The sequence below is a fragment of the Uloborus diversus genome, chromosome 6 (assembly GCF_026930045.1).
Source record: "Uloborus diversus isolate 005 chromosome 6, Udiv.v.3.1, whole genome shotgun sequence".
NCBI lineage: Eukaryota > Metazoa > Arthropoda > Arachnida > Araneae > Uloboridae > Uloborus > Uloborus diversus.
In genome coordinates, this window is record NC_072736.1 from 36,856,810 (window position 1) to 36,879,741 (window position 22,932).

At 33.6% G+C, this 22,932-nt stretch overlaps 1 pseudogene; it reads left to right on the forward strand.

Annotated features, from left to right (window-relative positions):
- Positions 1-22,932, forward strand: part of LOC129224342 (adipokinetic hormone/corazonin-related peptide receptor variant I-like) — a 58,470-nt pseudogene that overhangs the window by 28,233 nt on the left and 7,305 nt on the right.

A 22,932-nucleotide genomic window follows, 5' to 3' on the forward strand; every position in this document is an offset into this window, starting at 1 on the left:
ACAGTAGATACAATAAGTTACACTTATAATTTAAAAACTGAATATTATGATTTATGCTGCGCAATCTGATCATTATTCTAATATATTTTTTAATACAGTACCTTCGCATTTACTTTTATAACATTTACATCTATGGTAACACCCCTCTTTCAGGGTCTCTATAATATACAATGCAAGAGCAGATTCCAATTTCATACTGTTTGTATTTTGCTTAAACACTACTCTGCGAGCTTCATATTAAAACTAAGGTCTGGACTTATACGGATGGCTCTCTCTTGTATTTTAATTATAGTACGTATGAAAGATTCACTAGTACCTAATTGACGTGCTACCTTCGACCCACTTTCTAGTTGCTCAAGCCTATCAAGAATCTTTACCTTTTTTTTAAATTGTCGCTAACTTTCGCTTTTTGTTTTGATCTTCAAACTTTAGATGAAACAGTGTGTCTAGGTGCCACAATATTTCGTAAGCTTTCATATTTAGAATAAATAAATGAAAAATGAGGAGTAGTGATAGTGATTTACATATACTTATAAAACCATGTTTATAGTGTGGTGTGTGGAAACTTGAGCAGTTAATGATGCTGAAAGCGTGGAAATACATTCACGAAGTCAATGTTCAGTAGTCATAGTCAATAAAAAAGCCGAAACTTAGCATTACGATTCCTTTCCAAATATTTTCGTGTTGAGAGTGAGAAATTCGCTTTAGTTCTAAAATTCGTAGCTCCTGAAAAACTCGCGTTATAGCCATTTCGCGTAAGTCGGATCGCGTTGTAGCGGGAGTCAACTGTACTCTATTTTTACTAACCCTAAACTCTCAGCTGTCAAATTGTACTTTTTTCATGCCTGCCAATAATTTACGGCAAAAATTGTGGTAAATTCAATTCTTGCGTTCATTTAAGGACACCTTTTTTTATATAAGGAAACTAGTTTTTCTCTTGCTATTACTTGAAAACGGATTTGAAACAAAATGTTTTGATATTACGCAGCGACATTTTTATCTTTTTATTCTATTTTTATTAAAAATGCACATGTCATTGAGTAAGTCTTGAGCCAAGAAATATTTTCCCGCTGAAACACTTTTGATTTTTAACAGCAGATGAAACTTGATCTTTGTAGTTCGTTAACTTGCTTGAAAGAAGTTGAGAAAAATATTTTTGAGAAAATGTTAAGTATAATTTACTGTTAAGGCCGAAAAAAGCCAAACTTTATTAAAACTAACACCTTTTTGCGAAAATTCTGATCCTTTGTTGAAGGAGTTCAAAACTGTACGCTACAACTTTGCAGTGGAAATTTCTTTTAAGGGTTTCACTACTATACGGAAGTATTTTTTCATTCTAAAGAAATGTAGCGTTCAACAGAAAAATCAAGCAATGGATATGTTCAATAATATTGCAGATATAGGAATGACAAAATAAATACTTCCAAAAATTTCATCCCAATTCAAAATAATACCCAGGCTTGAAAAATAGGCAATACCAACGTTTAATTGCACAAAATTATAGATTACTGCATACACGTGCTTCGGGGTTCCCTGGAATAAATTTTTAAAGCAAAAAACTGCTTATATAAGAAAAGATATCCAACAAAAGCAAACAGGCAGAAAGCAGGCAACTTGAAAAGAAAAATAGCAGATTCACTGAGCATCAATGAGAAAGTTATAACAAAATAAAATACCAATCGGAATACAGACAATAAGCTGAAGCTTTCTCACAGGTGCACAATTTACGTAAGAAAGAAATCGATTGGACAAAGATTAAGTTACAAAGCTACAACAGAAAGGACAAATTCATTAACCGTGAACCGCATAACAAGAAACAGCTGAATGAAAGAAAAGAACATTGGGAATGAAGCAAAACGCACAAATTTTGGGATAAGAAAACGATAGAAAAAAGGAGGGGGGAGATGTCAACTGCATTACAAAAACAAAAACAAGTTTTAAAAAAACTAAGCAAGATAGATACAAATAAATGTAAAAAATATTGACAAAACATATAAAAATTTACAAAATAGAAAAAAAAAAAAAAATAGGAAAAAAGACAAAATTGTAAAAATGAAAGCCAGTCATTAGAAAAATACCGAATGGCTTTAAGATCGTTTCCTAAGTTAGAAACTCTTTCTTAAAATACGGAAAGCCTCCCCAAAATTCAAGATCTGATGAATTGGGGCATTTTTGGATAATTTGATACGACAGGATTTCTTTCTTGCGTAAGTTACGTATCTGTGAGAAAGCTCTAGCTTATTGCTGGCGTTCCTATTGGTTCACAATTGGTTTATGATTTTCTCATGGCTGTTCAGTTAATCCGCTGTTCTTACTTTTTAAGCAACTTGCTTATCTGCCACTTTGTTTTTGTTGAATGTCTTTTTATCACTAAGCTCACGTATTTTACATTGAAACGAGCTGATGTGTGCCTCACATGACTTCCTTTTACTCCAATTTAGTTTCATTTTTCCATTATTGGTAATTTTAATGTGATTCAATAGTTTACTCTCTAAATATCACCAACAGTGGCCAAATCAAAAACAGATTTAAAAAAAAAATCGCCAAATTTGTTGCCAAGTTGGCGACAAAACTTGGTGACCAAAAGACTGGCGATATATCGCCAAGTGTCCACCAAATTGTAACACCACTTGAGTTTACATCGAAATTAAATGATTTCCTCTCAAAAAGGGGCAAAAGACCCCCTTAAAAACACCCGAATGCAACCAAAAGGAGAGGTGCACAACTAGGAGTCTACGCACTAAATTTTAACTTTCTTGGACATGCCGTTCTTGAGTTATGCGACATACATACGACAGACGTCACGAGAAAACTCGTTGTAACTAATTCGGGAATCGTCAAAATGGATATTTTGCGTGTCTATACGTTCTGAGGCACTTATCCACGTGTGGTAAAGTCGAAAAAAAAAAACTCTGCATTCATTCGGGGGTGAGCAAAATGGAAATTAAGGTCGACTTTTACTTTCTTTTACAGAAAAGGAAGTAATGTATTTGCGAAAAAAATTTCACTCAAAAATCGACCTTAATTTCCATTTTTCTAACCCCCGAATGAATGTTGAGTTTTTTTTTCGACTCGACCACACGTGGATAAATGCCTTGGAACGTACAGACACCCGAAATATCCAGTTTGACGACCCCGGAGTAAATTAAAACGAATTTTCTCGTGACGTACGCTTGTACGTATGTGTGTATGTGTGTATGTAACTCGCATAACTCGAAAACGGTATGTCCCAGAAAGTTGAAATTTAGTTCGTAGACTCCTACTGGGGTTAAGTTGTGCATCTTCCCTTTTGGTGGCATTCAGATGTTCCTAAGGGGGTCCTTTGCCCCTTTTGGTGGGAAAGCATTGTTAATTTCAATGTAAACTCAAATTGTGTTATGATTTATCATGCACTTGGCGATATATCACCAATCTTTTGTCGCCAAGTTTTTCCGCCAATTTGGCGACTTTTTTTAAAATTTGGTTTCGATTTGTCCACTGTTGGTGATATTTAGAGAGTAAACAATTGAATCGCATTAAAATTGCCAATAATGGGGAAATGACATTAAATTGGAGTAAAAGGAATCGAGTGACGTGTGCATCACATGGTGATGCACATGTCACTCGTTGAGTGAATATTTTTTCACGAACACAATACTTCCATTTTTGTAAAAGGAAGTAAAAAGGGTAAAACGCTGTATCCCCTAAAGACTTGTATACAGTAATATGCAATTTTGTGAAGTTAAGCGGCGTAATTTCTTATTTAACTTTTCGGACACAAAGGTAATGCTCAACTTTAATACTCATATCGTTTATATCCGATAGCGATTTGAATACTTACAAGTAAGGTTAACGCACCAATTTAGTAGTGACCACTTCAAGGTTACTTATCCACTTTGAAGGAAGAAATGAACAATAAAAATGTGATTAATATATTGGTACTGAATGTATAACTATCATATTGTATCAATTTTACTCATCAGTTATTTGAATTTAAAGTAAGTAATGTAAATTCTTTGGATGGGAGATTGTCAGATGGCCACTACTGAAACTTTATGATTTTGGAGTGGGCACTAATGGATCAAACTTGAGGTTTGGGAAGAAACGGACAAAAAATTGAACAAAATGAAATTCTGGCAATTTTAGAAAATGGGACGATTAAGGAAGAGTTGGGCTTCACATAGTTTAAAAATATACTTCACTGTGGCTACAACTAGTGCATTTTAAACCTTAAAGTGGCCACTACTGGTGTACTTACCCTATATAGTACAAAAATAATAATTTCAAAGACTCTGTTAAACTGGTGATTTGAATGAAGAAAAATCCACAAAAACCTGTACTATTTCAAAATATTCCAAAACCCAAAATACGCAAAAATATGCTTGTTAATAAGTTCAGCTTTGAAGTTAGTTTATTTACTTTATTTAAGAAATGAACTCTGTAATTACTGTTATTTATTTTTGTCTTTGGCAACAATTAAGAAGCTTGTTTCACCCTCCAATGACAGAGAAAGTATAATAAAAGCTAATAAAAATGCTTTTATGGCAGTCATAATAATTTGAAAAATCATTCTCCTTTTGATAAATTAAATAAAAATGCCAATTAAAGTTATTTACAAAACCTGATAAGAGTAATAAATAAGATATTATATGAAACCAGATAAGGTCGTTTGAAACTTAATTAGGAGATTAAACAACTAAGAGATTCGCTTGCTTATTGTGTGTGAAACGTTTTATAAATTGCTTCCTTAACATTAAAACGATAAAGGTTGTTAATGGCATTTTTAAAACAAATTTAAGAGATTATTGAACATAATATTTTCTCTGAGAAACTGTAAACAGTTTTTTGTGTCTACACAAACAAGATAGATAAAGCAATTCTGTAAAAACAATAATTTGTGGAATTGGAGATTTTATAGTCTGCTATGAAACAGCTTTCACGCAAAAAAAAAGAGAAAAATATTGCGCTAAGAATGACTGATTAATTTTGTCAAGCGACAAAATCAAAAGTGCTATGACTCAGTTAATGAAAAAGACTATAATTAAGAAAATTTATATTTATTAAAGGAAACCATTTAGGAGATAACTGGTAAACCAAACGGAGAAGGGGCAAGGGGCTACTTAGGAATTCACCTTGTGCTCCCTCTGCTGCATTTTATTTTTATCATTTAAAGACTATTTATCAGTTTACTTTCTCCGTCATAATACCTGCCTTTTCCTTCCGGTTTTCAATTGTTTCCAATAACAATGAAAGATATTAGTAATTATTAGAAATTTACCATATTTCCGCTTTTCAATTGCTACCAAAAGCAAAGAATAAATGAATAAATGAGTTATCAATGAAATCAAGCTTATTTCAAAGCTAAAGATAAGCTAACGTATATTTGTGGGCGTTATAAAAAGCTTTTGTTTTCCATTATACTTGTCCAAAACTGCTCTTAAATTCGAGCACACAAACCAACAGCATTGAAAAAAGATTAATGGGAAATACGAGCTATTCTCTCTTTATGCGCAATGCATATTACTTGCTTTTACGCCAATTTAATGATAATAGCGTCTTGGAGTAAACAAGGAAGCACTAAATATTTTCATCCCTAGTTTCTTGTAAACCGAAGCAAAAAAAAAAAAAAAAAAGTTTTACACAGATTTATTTCCCTATTATTGGCAATTTTCAAATTTTACTCACCCGCGAATAAATATTGAGTTTTTTTCTTCGACTCGACCACACGTGGATAAGTGCTTAAGAACGTATAGACACACGAAATATCCATAATGACGACTCCCGAGTTAATTACAACGAATTTTCACGTGACGTCTGTATGTACATATGTATGTATGTGCGGATATGCGTATGTATGTGCGTATTAATGTCGCATAACTCAAGAACGTTAAGTCCTAGAAAGTTGAAATCTGGTACGTAGACTCCTAGTGGGGTCTTGTTGTGCACCTCTTCTTTTGGTTGCATTTGGGTGTTTCTAAAGGGGTCTTTTGTCCCTTTTGGGGGAGGGGAATCATTGTTAATTTTGATGTAAACTCAAGTGGTGTTATTATTTGGCGGACACTTAACGATAGATTGCCAGCCTTTTGGTCGCCAAGTTTTGTCGGCAACTTTGGCGATTTCTTTTAAAAATCTTTTATAATTTGGCCACTGTTGGTGATATTTAGAGAGTGCATTATTGAATCACATTAAAATTACCAGTAATGGAGAAATGACATTAATTTGGAATAAAAGGAAATCATGTGATACACACATCAGCTCGTTTATGATAAGATACAAACAAGACATTTTTATTGCAATAATGAAGGAAATGACTTGAGTCAGGTCCGAACCCAAAACGCTAATCTCACAGACTCGCACATCAAGAGCTTTTACCTGTCAGCTACCAAGGACAGTTTGTGTACCGTTAATAAGTGTTTACCTGCTCTGTGCCGATTCTGATCTTTATGCATGCGTTTTGAATTCTACTGAAAGTATCGAGCAGGGTTTTTTGAACAATTTGAGTTTTTAAAACTGATACTACACACTTCAGAATTCGTGTTACGTTACACCTATTAATACTAATAACCTTGCATATTTTTACTTCCTTTTACATCGAGCTAATGTGTGCATCACCTGACTTCCTTCTACTCCAATTTAATGTCATTTCCCCATTACTGGCAATTTTAATGCGATTCAATAGTTTACTCTCTAAATATCATCAACAGTGGCAAAATTGAAATCAGATTTAAAAAAAAAAAAAAACAAAAAAAAACAAAAAAAAAAAAGAAATTGCCAACTTTGTCGCCAAGTTGGCGACAATATTTGGCGAAAAAACTACTGGCGATATATCACCAAGTGTCCGCCAAATCATAACACCACTCGAGTTTACATCGAAATTAACAATGATTTCCCCCTCAAAAAAGGGCAAAAGACCCCTTTAGAAACTCCCGAATGCAACCAAAAGAGGAGGTGCACAACTAGACCTCACTAGGAGTCCACGCACCAAATTTAAACTTTCTAGGACATACCGTTTTTGAGTTATGCAGGATACATACGCACATACGCACATACATACGTATATACAGACGTCACGAGAAAATTCGTTATAATTAACTCGGGGATCGTCGAAATGGATACTTCGGGTGTCTGTACGTTCCTAGGCATATATCCACGTGTGATCGAGACGAAAAAAAAACCCAACATTCATTCGGGGATGAGCAAAATAGAAATTGAGGCATTAACCATTTTAACATCATTGTCTCTTGAACAGGAGAAGTTTATGTTTGCTTTTTATTAGCAGTTTGGTTTGAAATTTAGGATAAAATTCATTAAATTTGATCTTCTTAGTTTCTCGTATTCGTTTTCGCCTTTTTCCTTCAAAATTCTTTACAATTATAATTGTGTAAATATCTCAAAGTAAGTTTCAATTTATTAAGCTTTACCTCTATGCAAAATTTAAGGCAGTATATAATTTCAAAATATTATTTTTTCAACCCAAACTTCTTCGCCAAACAGCGAGACAGGACAACAGATCAATGCTGGGGACAACAAATTACAATTTGCTATATTTTTTCAAGTTTTTGTTAAAATTTAGTACAGTTGAGACAAATATATTTTTAAAAAATCAGTGGTTGGAATAAATTTTTCATAGAACAAATGCATTCAAAATTACATTCGAAATTAACTTTCACAAAAGGGAAAGTGAATGATCAGAGAAATGGAAAAAACAAAAACTTGGTGCTCAAAAGCGCACGGAAATATGATTTATCTCACCATCTAGTAATGACAGTATCATTTTGTAATCTTTCCGCTACTTTTGTTTAATGATATTCTATTAACTGGTGCTTTTGAAGCCAAATTTTAAAATCAACAGATTGATTTTGCTTCTGTATCGTGGAAAAAGTATACATTTAAAATATAACTAGATATGCAATAAGTTCAATTGAAAATTCTTTAATCTAAACAATTTATTATTTTCAGCTAATAACAAAAATACCGGTATTTTACCTCAGCAAATACCGGTATTCGAAATTGCTCAAAATACCGGTATTCGGCATACCGGTATTGCAATCCCTGCTGTTATTGTTTTACCTATATAGCTAATTTTCATTAAAAACTTTTAGAATAGGATTTAAACGAACTCCTTATTATGTTAAATTTGAAGCAAAAGGTGGAGTGGGTACAGTGAGACAGTTTCACTGAGCCCCAAACTGAATTCTGGTTCGAAAGTTTTTTTTTTCTTTTTTTAAATTTATTTTATGGTCTAAGAATTTTTAACTTGCTGTTTACTTACTTTTCAGGCATTTTTACCTCATTGAAAATGCAAATTAAAATACGTAAGGCGAAAATAGGAACACTTCATGACGATTCCATGAGAAATTCATTTGTAACTTACCTTTTGATTCCGAGTGACATTTCAGGAAAAGTAGGTCATAATAATCTTTAAATAATAGATAAAACTGATACAAAACAGCCCTCTCGCTCTAGTGTAGCAATGAGTGTTTTCTTAGGCTCTTAGAGTTTCAGAGGATATCCAAAATCTGAAGAGGGAAAAGGTTGAGTAATAAAGAAAGAGAATAAAAGGGTAAAAGTATCATTGCAAGTGATGCTCCTGGAAATCAAATTTTGAAAGAATTAAACACAAAATTTAGAGAAAGGGGAAAAAAGTCAAAAATATAGAAAAAATGTTAGCTTATTTGATACAACTGATGAGGAAGAAAATAATAGCGGGAAATCGATTCTAGCAGACCATATTGACATGTGCGAAAATCTATACCTTCTGGGTTTGAAGAGCTAGATCATGAGGCACTTGATGTTCTGATAAAATTTACCATCAAACATAACGTTTTTTTATATTGAAAACATAATTTAAGGATATCTGATAACGCCGGAGACTTATTACATTAGCTTTTTGCGCCACAGTAAAAACATTTTGGCTGTTTTTTGCTTTTCTTTCTTTTGTCCATCTGTACCAATTATTACCTCTTTTCTGAATAAACTATCAGCTCCTATGAAAAGAAATGATACAAAGCGAAATCAATCTTATTTGAGATCTGAAAATAAAATTTTTATTTATTCGTGCGATGAAACGTGAATCTTTTTTTCATTATGATTTTAAACGTTGAACATTTTATTTTCACTCATCCAGGTATGTTGTCTCTCTGTGCCTTGTATGCTGTCTATCTGTGCCTTGTATGCTGTCTATCTGTGCCTTGTATGCTGTCTCACTGTGCCCCGTATACTGTCTCACTGTGCCCCGTATGCTGTCTCACTGTGCCCCGTATGCTGTCTCACTGTGCCCCGTATGCTATCTTACTGTGCTCCATGCGTGAAATACAGTGACAAAAAAAAGTTTACGTTTCCTTTTTCATATTATCACAAAACTTTAAATAGTAATAAAACACTATGTTTGCATATGTTAACATAATGTTTTTGTTAACACTAAAAGGACACAACAGAAAACTTCAAAGATGCGTAAAAACCACGGATCCATTAAAGCTAAGGAAACGTAATTAAAGACCGTCGTTAGCATTATTTTACTACGTCTTGTTTAGAGGAAGTAGACCATTATTCTGAATTTTCCGTCCATAAAAAGTCAGCTTGATTTTTCGGAGTGACTATTCGTCTTTCGAAAGTTCAAAGGATGTATATTGTGAATGTGCATTTGCCGTGAATGTGAATGTAAATTAATAACTCGAGGAAAAGAATGACTTCCGTTTGGGAATTGCGCATTTTCCCAAATTGAGCTGATTAACCAGGAGCTTCGTGGTATTCTGACGTGAACAAGTAAACGGCAGCATCTGCAGAAATACTTTTTCGAGATAGGGGAGGGTGGTCCAATGCGGGTAGGTTTTCGAAGAACGCTCAGAAATTGTAGTTTTTGGATTTTTATCGCAACAATTTTGGTTTTATTTCCTAGCAAGTTTCTTGAACTTCAAAATAAAAAGTAATTTTTGTTTTATTTCTCAAACCCAGTATTTATTTGTTATAAAATGTTACAAACACTTGAAAAACCCGCTTTGCCCTACCAAGGGGTCCAAAGCGGGTAAGCTTAACTAATTGTGATTTGGTACATTTCCCAACCAAATATGAAAATGTAAACGCTTAAAAAAGTTGACTAGCTACCTGCCATTATAAAAAAAATATAGAAAAAAGTTGCACTTACCCAATTTAAATTTCGCACATTTGTTTATTAAACGTATAGAAATATTTGATTGAATTAATAGACTAATTAATTGCCATCCTAAAAAATAACTTTTTAAAGTTATACTTATCCTTTTGAAATAATAAATCTAAGTCAGCATAAGTGCCAAGAAATTATAAATATATATATGATGAAATCCTATATCCGCTTTGCCCTAAGGCACGTTTTTTATTTCAATAATTATAACCTTAAATTTAAAAAAAGAAACAAACAAAATGATCATCGTAGTTTGTAGGTGGATGGTGTCAGAATAACGAAATATTATTGACAATTAAAAAAATAAGCTGGTCTTCGGTTTATCACAAAACTTATTATTTTTTTTTTAATTTTAAGCATAGTTGCACCATGCCGCTTTAGTGCTGCTTCGCTGGGACTGATTAAATCTCGGGGGTGTTCCGGTAAAAACGACATACGTATGCATCGCCGCTTACACACCATTGGGGCACATAGGACGTGGGTAGGTGCTTTGGGCGACCTACTCGCTTTGGGCCACCCTCCCCTAATTGAAGAAACGTATTTTGGACTCAATACTAAGAATGGGAAAATGTTGGAATTAGACGTTTGTTTCATCAGCGTCTTCTTCAGAAGAAATCAAATAAGCAAGCTTGTACAACAAAACCAACATACAATAAATAGTGAAAATGAAAAAAAAAAAAAAAGAGTTTTTTCGTTTTATTTGGCTTTGGCTGTATTGTTATTTCCTACAACAGTCTTCAAATTTTATGCTCAAAATTGTTGAATTTAAAAGTTTTTTTTTTTCACTTATTTCACGTAAAATATTGTCCCTGAAAATATTTTTTTAAAACTTTATCCATCTATTTCATCAGGCCGACAAAATTTTCTCTGTAACGTATACTATGAGGCTCTTCTTCTAACTATTATTTTTTTAACCCTTTCAAAGCAAAATGTCGAAACCAAGAAATGAAATATGATCTTGAATTGACCATGAAAAGAACTATCAAAGAAAAAAAAAGCGTTGTCTTGAACTAATTACGCTCTCTCTCTAATTCATCATGGAGTGAAAGGATGCAGACTCATGATTCACCTTCCCTCTACCCACTCCAAATACAGTTCTCTATGCTTGCGTTCGACGAACCTCACCGGTCGACTGGTGAGTAACCGGAAGCTAACCGCAGCGTTCTTGAGAGCTACTGGTTAACTGGTTGTTTCCGATGTCGTTTTATGAGCCTCACCGGTTGATCTACTGGTCGACGCAACTCTAGCTGGTTGATTAATTAATGGAACCACGTGACATTTTTGACCAATTACATGTATTTTTCACCTGCGTGTTATTCGTCTGCGTCATGTCTGCGCAAGTAATCGGTGATCAACCGAAAGCGTTAGATGAAGCATTGGTTCGTGAACAACTGGTTAGTAACCGCTGACGTCATTGCTGTCACGTGATTAACCAACCGGTCGCTACTAGTTGTGCTCGTCGAACTTAAGGTATGACGCTCCTAACACTGGAAACAGCAAAATGATCAAAAACTTTCAGAAAGTCATATATCTTTCCCTTTTGTTACTACAGCTTTATCTTAATTAACTAAATCTAACATGGTAAGACGAAAAATATATGAAATGCATAATAGACATAAGGAAAGATGAATTTTAATAATTTCAAAACTTTATTTGTTCCTTTTTATAACTTTTGCTAACAGTTTTACTTTACTTAATTTTACCGTTTCTATCGTCTCTTGTTTATTCTTCGTTTATTTGTTTTCAACTAATTTTTATTGAAAATTAACATAAATTATATTAAAAGATAAACATGTTTGGAACAAATAATTGAAACAGAATATTAAAGTTAAGAATATAATTTTTGAAATAATGTATGGTAAGAAAACTTTAATCAAAAACAATTCATTGTTTCGCATTCTGATTTAAGTCAAAATAAATAAATAAAGAAAAAAACAAAATAAAGAATTGTTTACAAAACTTTAGTAAAACTAAAGGAGATTGAATCCAAGGAAAGTGAAAAGTGTTCGACAAACATCTGTTTTAAACATATGCATAAATAAACATGCTTTTTAGGCATCAAGTGAAAATATTTTCATGTTTACCAAAGCTCTTTTTTACTCTCTAAAAAATTCCTTCGTTTAGTAAAATGACAAAACAATAAGTTCCCGACGACGATAGAAACTGTAATCTGCTTATCTATCTACTGAACAATTTGTTTCCACCTGTACTTAATCCTTCTTGGTTGCTAAAATTTTTGCCCCCCTTACAAGCTTCTAAATCCTTAAAAATTGACTTTGTCAGTCTCCTTTTGTGTATTCAAATTCTCTAGCATCTTATGGTATGAGTTGTGTTGTTTTTCGTGAAAAATGGGTAGTATTAAAGAGACTCCAGTTTATTTTATAGCAAGTTTGTTTACATATTATTTATACCCGAACTCGGGTATTGACGTAATAAAAGGTGACAAATATTAAAATATAGTACTAAATATTAAACACAAAGCAAGCAGGAACATATTCACTCTGTAGGTAGAAAATGTCAGTGATGATCCGCAAGATAGTTGAATAAAAATAGTTTTGCGCAATTGAGAGTATTTATATTAATCGTGTCTATGTTTAATCTGAGTGACATTTATATTCACAACCGTTAGACCTAAGGCCACTATATACAGACGCAGCAGCTTAAGACAAGACTTTTGCGCGTGTTTGAGTGTTTGTTCCTTTCTGGGGAGTTTCGTGTTTTGGTGATTTTTATACTATCGTATATTGATGTCTTAAATAGTGGCTCTAGTTAGTCCTAGATAAATACTTACAATTGCAAAAATAATCAAAACAAGAGGTATAGCTCAGATATTGAAAGTTTGAGCGAAGCATTAAATGAAAAAAGAATTAAACACGAAACTAAACTTTTTATGCAGTCACTAGGTCCCTGCTTCCTATTAAGGGTAATCATCTGCTTAAAAAAATACCAGCACCAAAAACAGAAACTTTTACAAAATTGAAGGAGCTATTAAAGTTCGAAACTTTATCTTATGCATTAAGGACCGTGAAGAAAATGAGATGGGAACCTATTGCCTTATCAAAACAATGATCATGGTTGAGTAAAAGGAACAGAAAATATGTTAAGCTGCTTTATTTGCTATTCAAAAACTAGTGTGTTATGTTTATCACGAAACTTTATTCTATATCTATCGTATGTATTCTTGGATAAACACGTGATACAAAGTAAAAACGGGAGGGGTGGGAATATATATATATATATATATATATATATATATATATATATATATATATATATATATATATATATATAGTATTTCAAAAGGCGGAAAAATGTAGGTATGCAAACAAAATAGAGATCACAAATAAACATAATATTCTAAGCACAAATAAGCTGCTTCTTCGTTAGTGGGTGGGAGCAGCAATTCTTTGGCAGCATACCCTAAGCAGAGCCTCACAGGTTTCGGAACTCGTCGCGAGTCAGCAAGTAAACCAGATAATATCATTAGTAAACAAAGGTTGCAGCAGAACAGAACTAAAGTTCCTTAAAGTATAATGCAAAAGTTGTTATAAATACAAGACAAATGTTCTTTAAAACAATTCATAATGCTATTTTTAAAAAGACAAGATAATATCAATTTAAATGTAATTAACGTAAAAATAGCACCAGTTGATTGAGCTGTTTCAAAGCAACTTGCTGAACCGCAACGTCCTTACCCATACCTGCAAGGCAAAAAGGAGGCTAACAATTAATACGCACAAGCTTTTAAAACTCAGGTTTCTTATTAACTCCATGTTGATTCACAATCAAGAAGCAAAACAAACTACTAGTTTGCCATAGCAAACATATGAAGGAAGCGGTGTTTAGCCCTAAGATGGCGGAAGTGTCTTTACTTAAGCTGCGATATAGGGCTTTACCCAGGACTAGCAACTGACCCTTACACCCCCAACACTGGAAAATTTGAGTTGGAGAGGTTTGGGAGGCACGAATTTTGACCTATTCGGGTAAGTGTTGAGCCCTCTTGAACTATGGCAGCACTTATAGAGCTTGCAAATTAGGCAACTGAAAAGAAGCTAAGAAATTCTGGCATTGTTCGTGCTTCGAATCCAAAACTATTTTCACTCAGGTGATTCTATACGGAAAAGCTGAATTTCAACGCCCATTATAACTTTGGAGCTACCCATTAAAGAATTAAGAGATTTTTTTTTACCGATTTAGCTAACAAATCCTCTTTCTCAGTTTTTCCCTCTCTAGATCGCAACATTTGAGATTTTGTCACCGTTGTAGATGTTCTAGGGTAATTTGTTTTATCTATATGAAGGTCTTTCTTATGTTTGGCAATTTGATCCGCCTTTTCTGCTCTGAATACATTTATATCTTTTGGACATCTTTTGCTCGATTTCTATATTCTAAATTTGCATCTTTTCTTTTCTTTTCTTTTTTTTGTCTTTTTCTTTTTTTTTCTTTTTTTTTTTGCATTCATTGAATTTTAATCCTTAGTAATCTTTTTTTTTATTTTTGATAATGTGTGTCTCTTTTGTATATTTTATTCAAGAGATGACTATTATGTCATTATTTTATTATTTAAAATTAATGAAACGGATGAATAACAGTCCGGCAATGCACAAAAATGATTTTGAAAAAGCGAGTCAAAAAACTTCTTTCAGTAATCTCACACTTTAAAAAAACGTATACTAGATTTTAATGAAAAACAACTATTGTTTTTTACTAGATGTTAAACCTTTAGTATATAAATACCAGACTTTATCACGCAACTTGAAATTTCAAACAAATTTAGTCATAAATGTTTCAATGGATCGAGAAAAATTTAATAATCTTTAAATAAAGGCGTAAAGAGGAAAATAACATGCAAAAATAGTTACGCATAAAAAATCAGATTGGATAAATGTTGTTACATTATTCCAAATATTTGCAGAACAACGTGTTACCATAGTGACGAAAACTCCGTTTGAATTTATCGATTTCAACCTCAAACTTTTGTTAACATCCCGGAGCGTCCTCCAATAATTTTAGCATTAGTCAATAATCGTACTGATTAAAACGTGTGATACTTACTTACTTCCTAGTCTTGTTTAATATTCGGAGCACGTTTGTGAAGGTATTATGCTATGCTATCTATATCGACATAACACTTAATTGCGCAGACAACTGAAAAAACTAGAGCATTTTTTTTTGTCAAATACTTTTTTTGATAAAGTTCAAAAAACTACTGACTCTTTGCAATAAAGCTGAGTGAATGTTACATTCCAAGAGTTCATTGAAGCAGTTTATGCAATGTATAAAACAAACTGCTTTTCCCCACTAATAATTGTAAAACAATTAAACGAAAATACAGACATTCAAAATTTGGTAGAGAAAAAAAAAGTTTTTAAATCAAATAATTATTCATATCGTAAGCGAAGTTATTTACGAAGCTTTCTGTTTTGGAAAAAGTAAAAAAATAAAAAGCAGGCTAAAAACAGGTCATGTATCCCTGAGCCCGGTAACAGAACTTTTTAAAAGTTTGCGATGCATATCAAAAAACCTCAAAACTAGTCTGCAAGATTAACCAACACTATATTAGTCGTAACAGTTATTATTAATGAAAAATAACCATGGAATGCTTAAAAATACATAAAATGCTAAAATAAAAAATACTTGCAAACCATAGGATAAATAGCTACAAAATAAAATGGGAAGTTGAGGTGCATGTAGCTGCCAGGGCAACTGAGATTGACCTCTCAGCCATTAGTGGCTCCAATATAGATTTAGGTCCCTTTTTTGTTTTTAATTTTGTTTTTGAGCTTCATTATGAACTGTACCTTTTCCCTTTAAATTTGGTAGATTCGTGCAGAAAGTGAGGGAAAAAAATCCTTCCAATTCATAGATAGTCTGAAGATTTGCTCAAGAATCTGCGACGGGAGTCGCAGTGTCTCTCTGTTCTGTTACCGGGTTCCTAAAAAACAGTTTTCAGATACAATCTGCTTGTAAGTCGGAGATATTTTCTTACCAAGCCCATTTGCATGTAACAAAACCCGGTGCATTGGAAGTACATTCAAACCGCTATAAGAGAGCTCCGTATGCTTAGGGGAACAAATAGATCTTTAACCCCGCTCATATGTAGCTTCTCTACCCTGGAAAATACCTGATTTTCACCTCATTACCTCATTCCATTTTATTCCCGGATAAACGGGCAGGTTTACATGGACCTTTTCTATCCCGGAATAATCTTCTGTGGTGTCTTTTTTAAATAAATAAAATAAAATAAATAAATAAATAAAATAAAAAATAAATAAAATAAATAAATAAATAAAATAAATAAATAAATAAAATAAATAAATAAATAAAATAAATAAATTAAAAAAAAACATTTGAATTCTGAAATTTTGAATTCAAATTATGTTTTTCGCAATTACGAGCTGCAACAGGACTCTACTCATTGGAGTTATTTTTAGAAATGGCTCTTGTCAACCCAACCCTGGCCCATCTCTTGGGCTGTTACATAAGTCTAGTTGTGTGTGTGTAGACCTGTGTGAATGCATGTTGGGGTGTGTGTGTGTGTGTGAGTGAGTGTATGTGTATGAGCAAACGTGTGTGTAGAACATGGACGCCACCGCCCAAGAGAAGTCGATTCCGGGGGACAGTGCTCAGGACCGGAGGAGCCGCCCCTGCAGAGGACGATGGGGTTGAAAAAGGAACAACAACATCAAGGACGGTCAAATGAAAACAATTAGTAATCGTGATTGCTCAAAAAAGTGAAAACCTCACTGGTCTGGGAAACTTTTTCAAAATGTTTTACCGGTCTGCGGTTCAAAAAAGGTTACACTACGCGAAACGAGTTTGTTTACTTGCTGGATAAAGTCACTAAGAATGCTGGGTAAAAAACTTTCTCGGGTGCACCATCTTTTCACATTGGACGATGAATTGTCCAACCTTTTTTTTTTCTTTTTTTGGAGCTGGAGCAGAGGCGGAGCAGGATATGGGAGTTACGAAACTCTCATGTGAACGCGGCTATTGTAGGTAGAATTTTCGACCCGTACATTAACAGAATAAAAGAGGGTTAGCTCTTTTGAATTTGATGAAATATTTCCAAAATCGTCGCCAAATGCCAGCAGGCACTGTAGCCTGCTGTCCAGAGGGCGTAAATATCACAAGAGTTAGACACCAAAAGAAACAGGTGGTAGAACTCCGTAGCGCTCGTAATAAAATTGACTTATTCCACATGCCTCCTTTGTTGGCTAAGGAGCTTTGGTAGAACAACAAATGAATCATGAACTTTTCTTCCATGCGACTGATTTGTTAACCTGACCACAGGAAAGTTCTTAAACAAGATATGATGCAACGAGCGCTTAACAAGAGTTGGAGGACTCTGGGGGAAAACAGAACGATTCCCAATCATCATTCCAAGGAAGACTGCAGTAACTCTCCTTAGAGGTCTACGAGAGCATCTCTTTAGAATCAGAGTGATGGATTTCCCAGAATGTTCTTTGTGTGACTCTAAACAAACAATGTCTGTTGAACATTTAGAAAGTTGTATTGTATTTTCTCAATATGAGAACAATGTCAAAAAAAAAAAAAAAAAGGACAGCTATGAGCTCTCTATAACTAATGGTTTAGGCGCAAATATTCGGCATTTCTAATACAAATATTACTCCTTGGTCTATATTCCATAATTCTTATCTTTAAAAATGAAACTTTTTCTTTAATAATATTTTGAAAAGACATTTCTCTTCCCGTTCATTGCTATTAATTAATTTTAATTTCTTTTCAGAGCGTTATCTTCCACGTGGAAAGTCATCCTATTCAGCATATCTTCCGTCAGTGCGTGAGCTTCAACTTCTTTCAATCCGAATATCAGAAAGTGATCTACAATCTGTTTTGCATCAGCGCTCTTTATGGCATTCCTTTATCCGTCATCATATACTGTTACGCCAAGATATTCACAGAAATACATAAGCGTTCCAAGCACACTTACAGTTGAGTAATATCTTTAAATCTAAAGAGTTCCTTTTGCATGTGTAAAAAAAGCCCATTTTTATAAATATTCCTTACTACGAAAGTATGAAAGGCCACCTTGTCTGGTGATCAGAGAAGTCTGACTGGGATGTCCTGGCTCGGTCATAGATGTACTTTTTCCCACCTGTCCTTGTCCTTTCTGTGTGTGCATATCTTTCTGTGCTGTGAATGGTTGACTAACCAATAAACGGGTATTTATGGCATAAGTGTACCGTGGAAGTCGGACTTCACACTAAGTCATGGTATAGATGGAAAAACAAAGCAGCGTACCCAATCTTCCAGACCAGCTGGCACAAAGACAACAGCAAAAACTACATGCTCACTAAAAAGTATTTTTTCTAACTTTTTCAGCATTTACCTATTGAAGGATGAATTTTTAAAACATTAGTAGCATAAGTTTTTTTTTGTTTTAACACAAAAGAAGTGATTTGCAAACATGTTTTCCTTTTAAGAACCCCCCCCCCCTGAATCCTCCTTACTCTCTTTTTTTCGCCGTTTCTACAACAGTAAAGATCGCCAATAGTCCACAATTATCATACAAAACAAAAATTTTAAGTTTCTTGTGTGCTATGGTAACTCAAGATAAAAAAAAAAGACGTTCTGATGGTTTATAGCCTGGTTTGGCGCTGATTCCTTTATTGCTATTTCGTTTATTACAGATCCATTACTGTCAGCTTTAAGTTTTGCAATATTTTGAGGGTTTACCCCCGTTTCGCCGATGGATAAAATTTCCTATCCCATCCTTTAAATATATCAAAATGTATAATTGAAACTGAACAACATTGGGGAAGGAAGTTTCTTGTCGGAGAAACACAGCGAGGACGCCATTTTGAAATGTGTAACTTTTAGCAACATACTGTTAACTTGTGTATATGCTCTTGAAGTGCGAAAGGTAACCAATAAAAAAGATCGTATTTATGCTTGCTTGTCATCTAATATCATTGAGTTATGATCTAAGGCATGTCAACCAGACCTATTACAAATGAGTTGCCAAGCAAAGTTACAGAACTTTCGCTTTAGGGACCATTGATTAATTACGCAAGGATGATTTTGGCAATTTTTGACCCCCTTCCCCCATGTAAGGGTACGTAAGATTTTTCAAACCCTTTCCCCCTATTCTTACGTAAGATTCCATTTCATTGTTCAAAATAATAAAATAACGAATCTTCACTCTATCACTGGAATCGTTATTAAATTCACTGTCATTAAATTAAAACTTTTTGTGTAAACAAATATTTACTAAAAGTTAGAATCTAGACTGAATGTTTTTCCGACATTTTTTTTTTTTTTTTTTTGTGTATGATGCGATACTGATCTCTACTAATAATTAAGCTGAAAGTCTGTCTGGATTTCTGCCTGGATGTCTGTGACGCGCATAGCGCCTAGACTGTTCAGCCGATTTTCATGAAATTTGGCACAAAGTTAGTTTGTAGCATGGGGGTGTGCACCTCGAAGCGATTTTTCGAAAATTCGATTTTATTCTTTTTATATTTCAATTTTAAGAAAATTTTACCGAGCAAATTATCACAACTTGGTATACGGTTCCACGAAATTACGAAATTATCATAACGTCGAAATGTAACATGGGCTAACGAATGAGTATAATAAATTGGTGAGAAAATCATTATCCAATATTTGAAAATATAGAGGCGAACCGAATGACCTTTTCATTTTCTACTACGGGCGAAGGCGTGCGGATACCACTATTTAAAAATAAAACATGACATACATAGTGAGATTCTTTTACTACATTTTACACTATTCATTCTTCGTAAAAGAAATGAAAAGCAGCTCATCCTAATGCGTTTTTAATTTCCAGACGCAAATGAAATATGATCCCTGCCAAACCACTGGACCGCAACGGTTTCTAATACAAAATAACGACTTGGAAAATATTACGTAATAATGGGTTTGAAGATCCCCCCCCCCGAAGTAAGGGTATGTAGAGATTTTTCCAACCCCCCTCCCCCTTGGGACCCTTACGTAATTAATGAATGGCCCCTTGTGAGTTCAAGTTGTGACGTAATGCAACTGAAGCAACGGAAAGCCTAAGATATCTTGAAGTTGCAGTCTAAGGACCACATTACTGTCACAAGATAGCTATTTTAGATTTATAGCAGCTATTATGTCTGACATGTTGATTGTCATATCAGATGATGATAATAAAATGTCAATCATGATGACATTTTATTATCATCGTGGTATCAAAAAATAGCGGAAACATGGCTTAAGACGGTGGATCATCATGGCCCGTACTTCAAATGCACGTGTCTAGATGAAATATGTTCATTAAAACATCAGATTTGCATAGGTTGTAGGCCGGTGAGTCCTGGAGTTCTACTTTAAGTAAATGGGGATTTAGGAAATCGTGTCCGATTAAAAGCAGGAAAATGGCACCAACAGAACTTCGTGTAAGGTGCAGAACAGCCGATCCCCTAATCAAAAGACTTTCCGATGCCTTTCCATTAGCAAATGTTGAAATATCCAGTTTGTATTTATTCTGAAATTCCATTTTGAGCAGAATTTTAGCGGAATGAAAAGCTGAGAAAGATTATGTGTTTCGTTAAAGAAGTAACAAATGAATTGTGCGTCCAATGTTTTACATAGAACAAATCAATATAATCGGGATTTCACCATTTCGTCTGGGACGATTTGATCGTTTTTGATCAATTTTTTCAAAGCATTTATACAGTATGTACACGAATCAAGGACAAATGGCTAAATAAGCCAACTAGGCTGTGATCTAGCCCCCCCCCCCACCTTTAAGAAAAGCCCCCAAATGGCTAATGGATCCTTCCATTGTGACGGGTGTGACACTTAGACACGATATTCATTTGTTATACCAACGTTTTAAGCACTAAATCAGTTAAATACTCACAAATCATGCTTAACTATGCATTTGCTTGAATGACTGAGCTGAAACAAAACTGCAGAAATTTACAATTTTTTAAAGAATTTTTTAAAATCTTTTGACGCGTGTGACTCATGCGAGACATAAGCTTTCATCTGCTTTCATATTTCTAGAAATTTCAGCGAATATTTTAATGTTTCATAACTGAAGCATGTTTTCCATTAAAAGACTATTTAATGAAACTTAATACATGATATTTACAGGGTGTCCTGAAAAAGACTGACTGTTTTCAAAAAATTATGACAGGAGAACGATTAATGATAAAAAACAAATTTTTGCTGAAAATTCATGAGGTGGGCCCTAAATTTTTCCGCTCAGAATTCCAAATTTTAGTTCAAAAATGTTTCAATAGATGGCGCTGCACATAGTTCGCCGGTAAGTCAAAAAAGAATTGAAATTCTCCGATTTTTCCTCTGATTGCGACATGGGATTACAGCCGACGATTGTTTGAAAATATTGTTTTGGTTTTTTTGTTCATTATTTTCGAAAAATTATGGTGTAATATATATATATATATATATATATATATATATATATATATATATATATATATATATATATATATATATATATATATATATATATATATATATATATATACTAGTCGACCCGTGCGGAACTCCGCACTGTACTTCGAATCGTTTCATAAGGCATTTCGCTCTTTAAAAATTTCAAAGAAAGAATATTATGAAGAAAAACCGAAAAAAGTAAACGGAAAAAAGTAAGCGCACAAGAGAAGGCATGTAGTTTGAAGACATCAGTAACAAAATCTCGTTAAATGCAACGTTGTGATAATTTGATCATCGCTCCCCTTTTGGTTGTACGTATTTTCAATGCAAATATAAATATCATTAAAAGTGTGGCTGAGTGACACGTGAAAAATCAGTAATTTTGCATGTGAAAAAACAGGTTGTGGCAAATACAGTCCAGCCCATGTGAGCATCTGACAGAAAAAAAAGAAACATTAAAGAGATATTTAGTGGCACGGATTCGAACTGGCGCCATTCTGATTAACAGTACGATGCTCCAACAAACCTAGCAACTGTGCCTTCCTTTTCGAATGCTATTCATTGAAGGAATGCGTAATAAAACACAGTAAAAAAAATTTTCGCCGAAAAAAATATAATAAGATCATGCGTCTTTGTTTTGTCATTAGCCAGCATGATACGATTTAAAATTATTCGTAAAACATGGAATTTGATTAAAGAATAAGGAAGATCTCACGTAGCGATTGAAACAAACATTCTAGAGAAGTAATAAATTCGGATGAAAAAATAAGTGTTTTTTTTTTTTTTTGAATATTCAACAATTTCCCATAGCAGGCTTCTTTAACCTGTACGGCTTAAAAGCCCGCACTTGTTTTTCTTTTAATCGAACTCTTAAAATTCAAAACCAAAACCAGTTGAACTGAGTCCGTTTTTTAAGTGTAATTTTTCGAACGTAGACAAAATGTTTTTTTTTTTTTTTCAGCCAAAAGCAGAGGATTAGAAAATGATTTCTTACTAATGAAGTTGATAATAATTTTAATGTTTTATATCGTATTCGAATAAATAATTAAATATTTACTGGTTGAAACTCGTAGTTTTAATTTGGCGTAGTATTTTTTCATTTGTACAAAAGTTCGAACACTGCTATTAGAAAAAGCTACATTTCAGCATACAATGAAAATGTTTTTCTGCACAAAAAAGATTCCCTTGAGATATATCTAATACTTTTTTTTATGCTTACATTATGCTCAGTGGTCTGGACGGAGTCAAAGCTTAAAAAAAAAAGGGAAGAACACCCTTCGATTAGCAGTCAACTTATCTGAATGATAACTGTAGCCTGCATAAAGGAGTCGAAACACCAAATAGCATTCCCACTGCATTTATTTTATTACGTGTGTTAT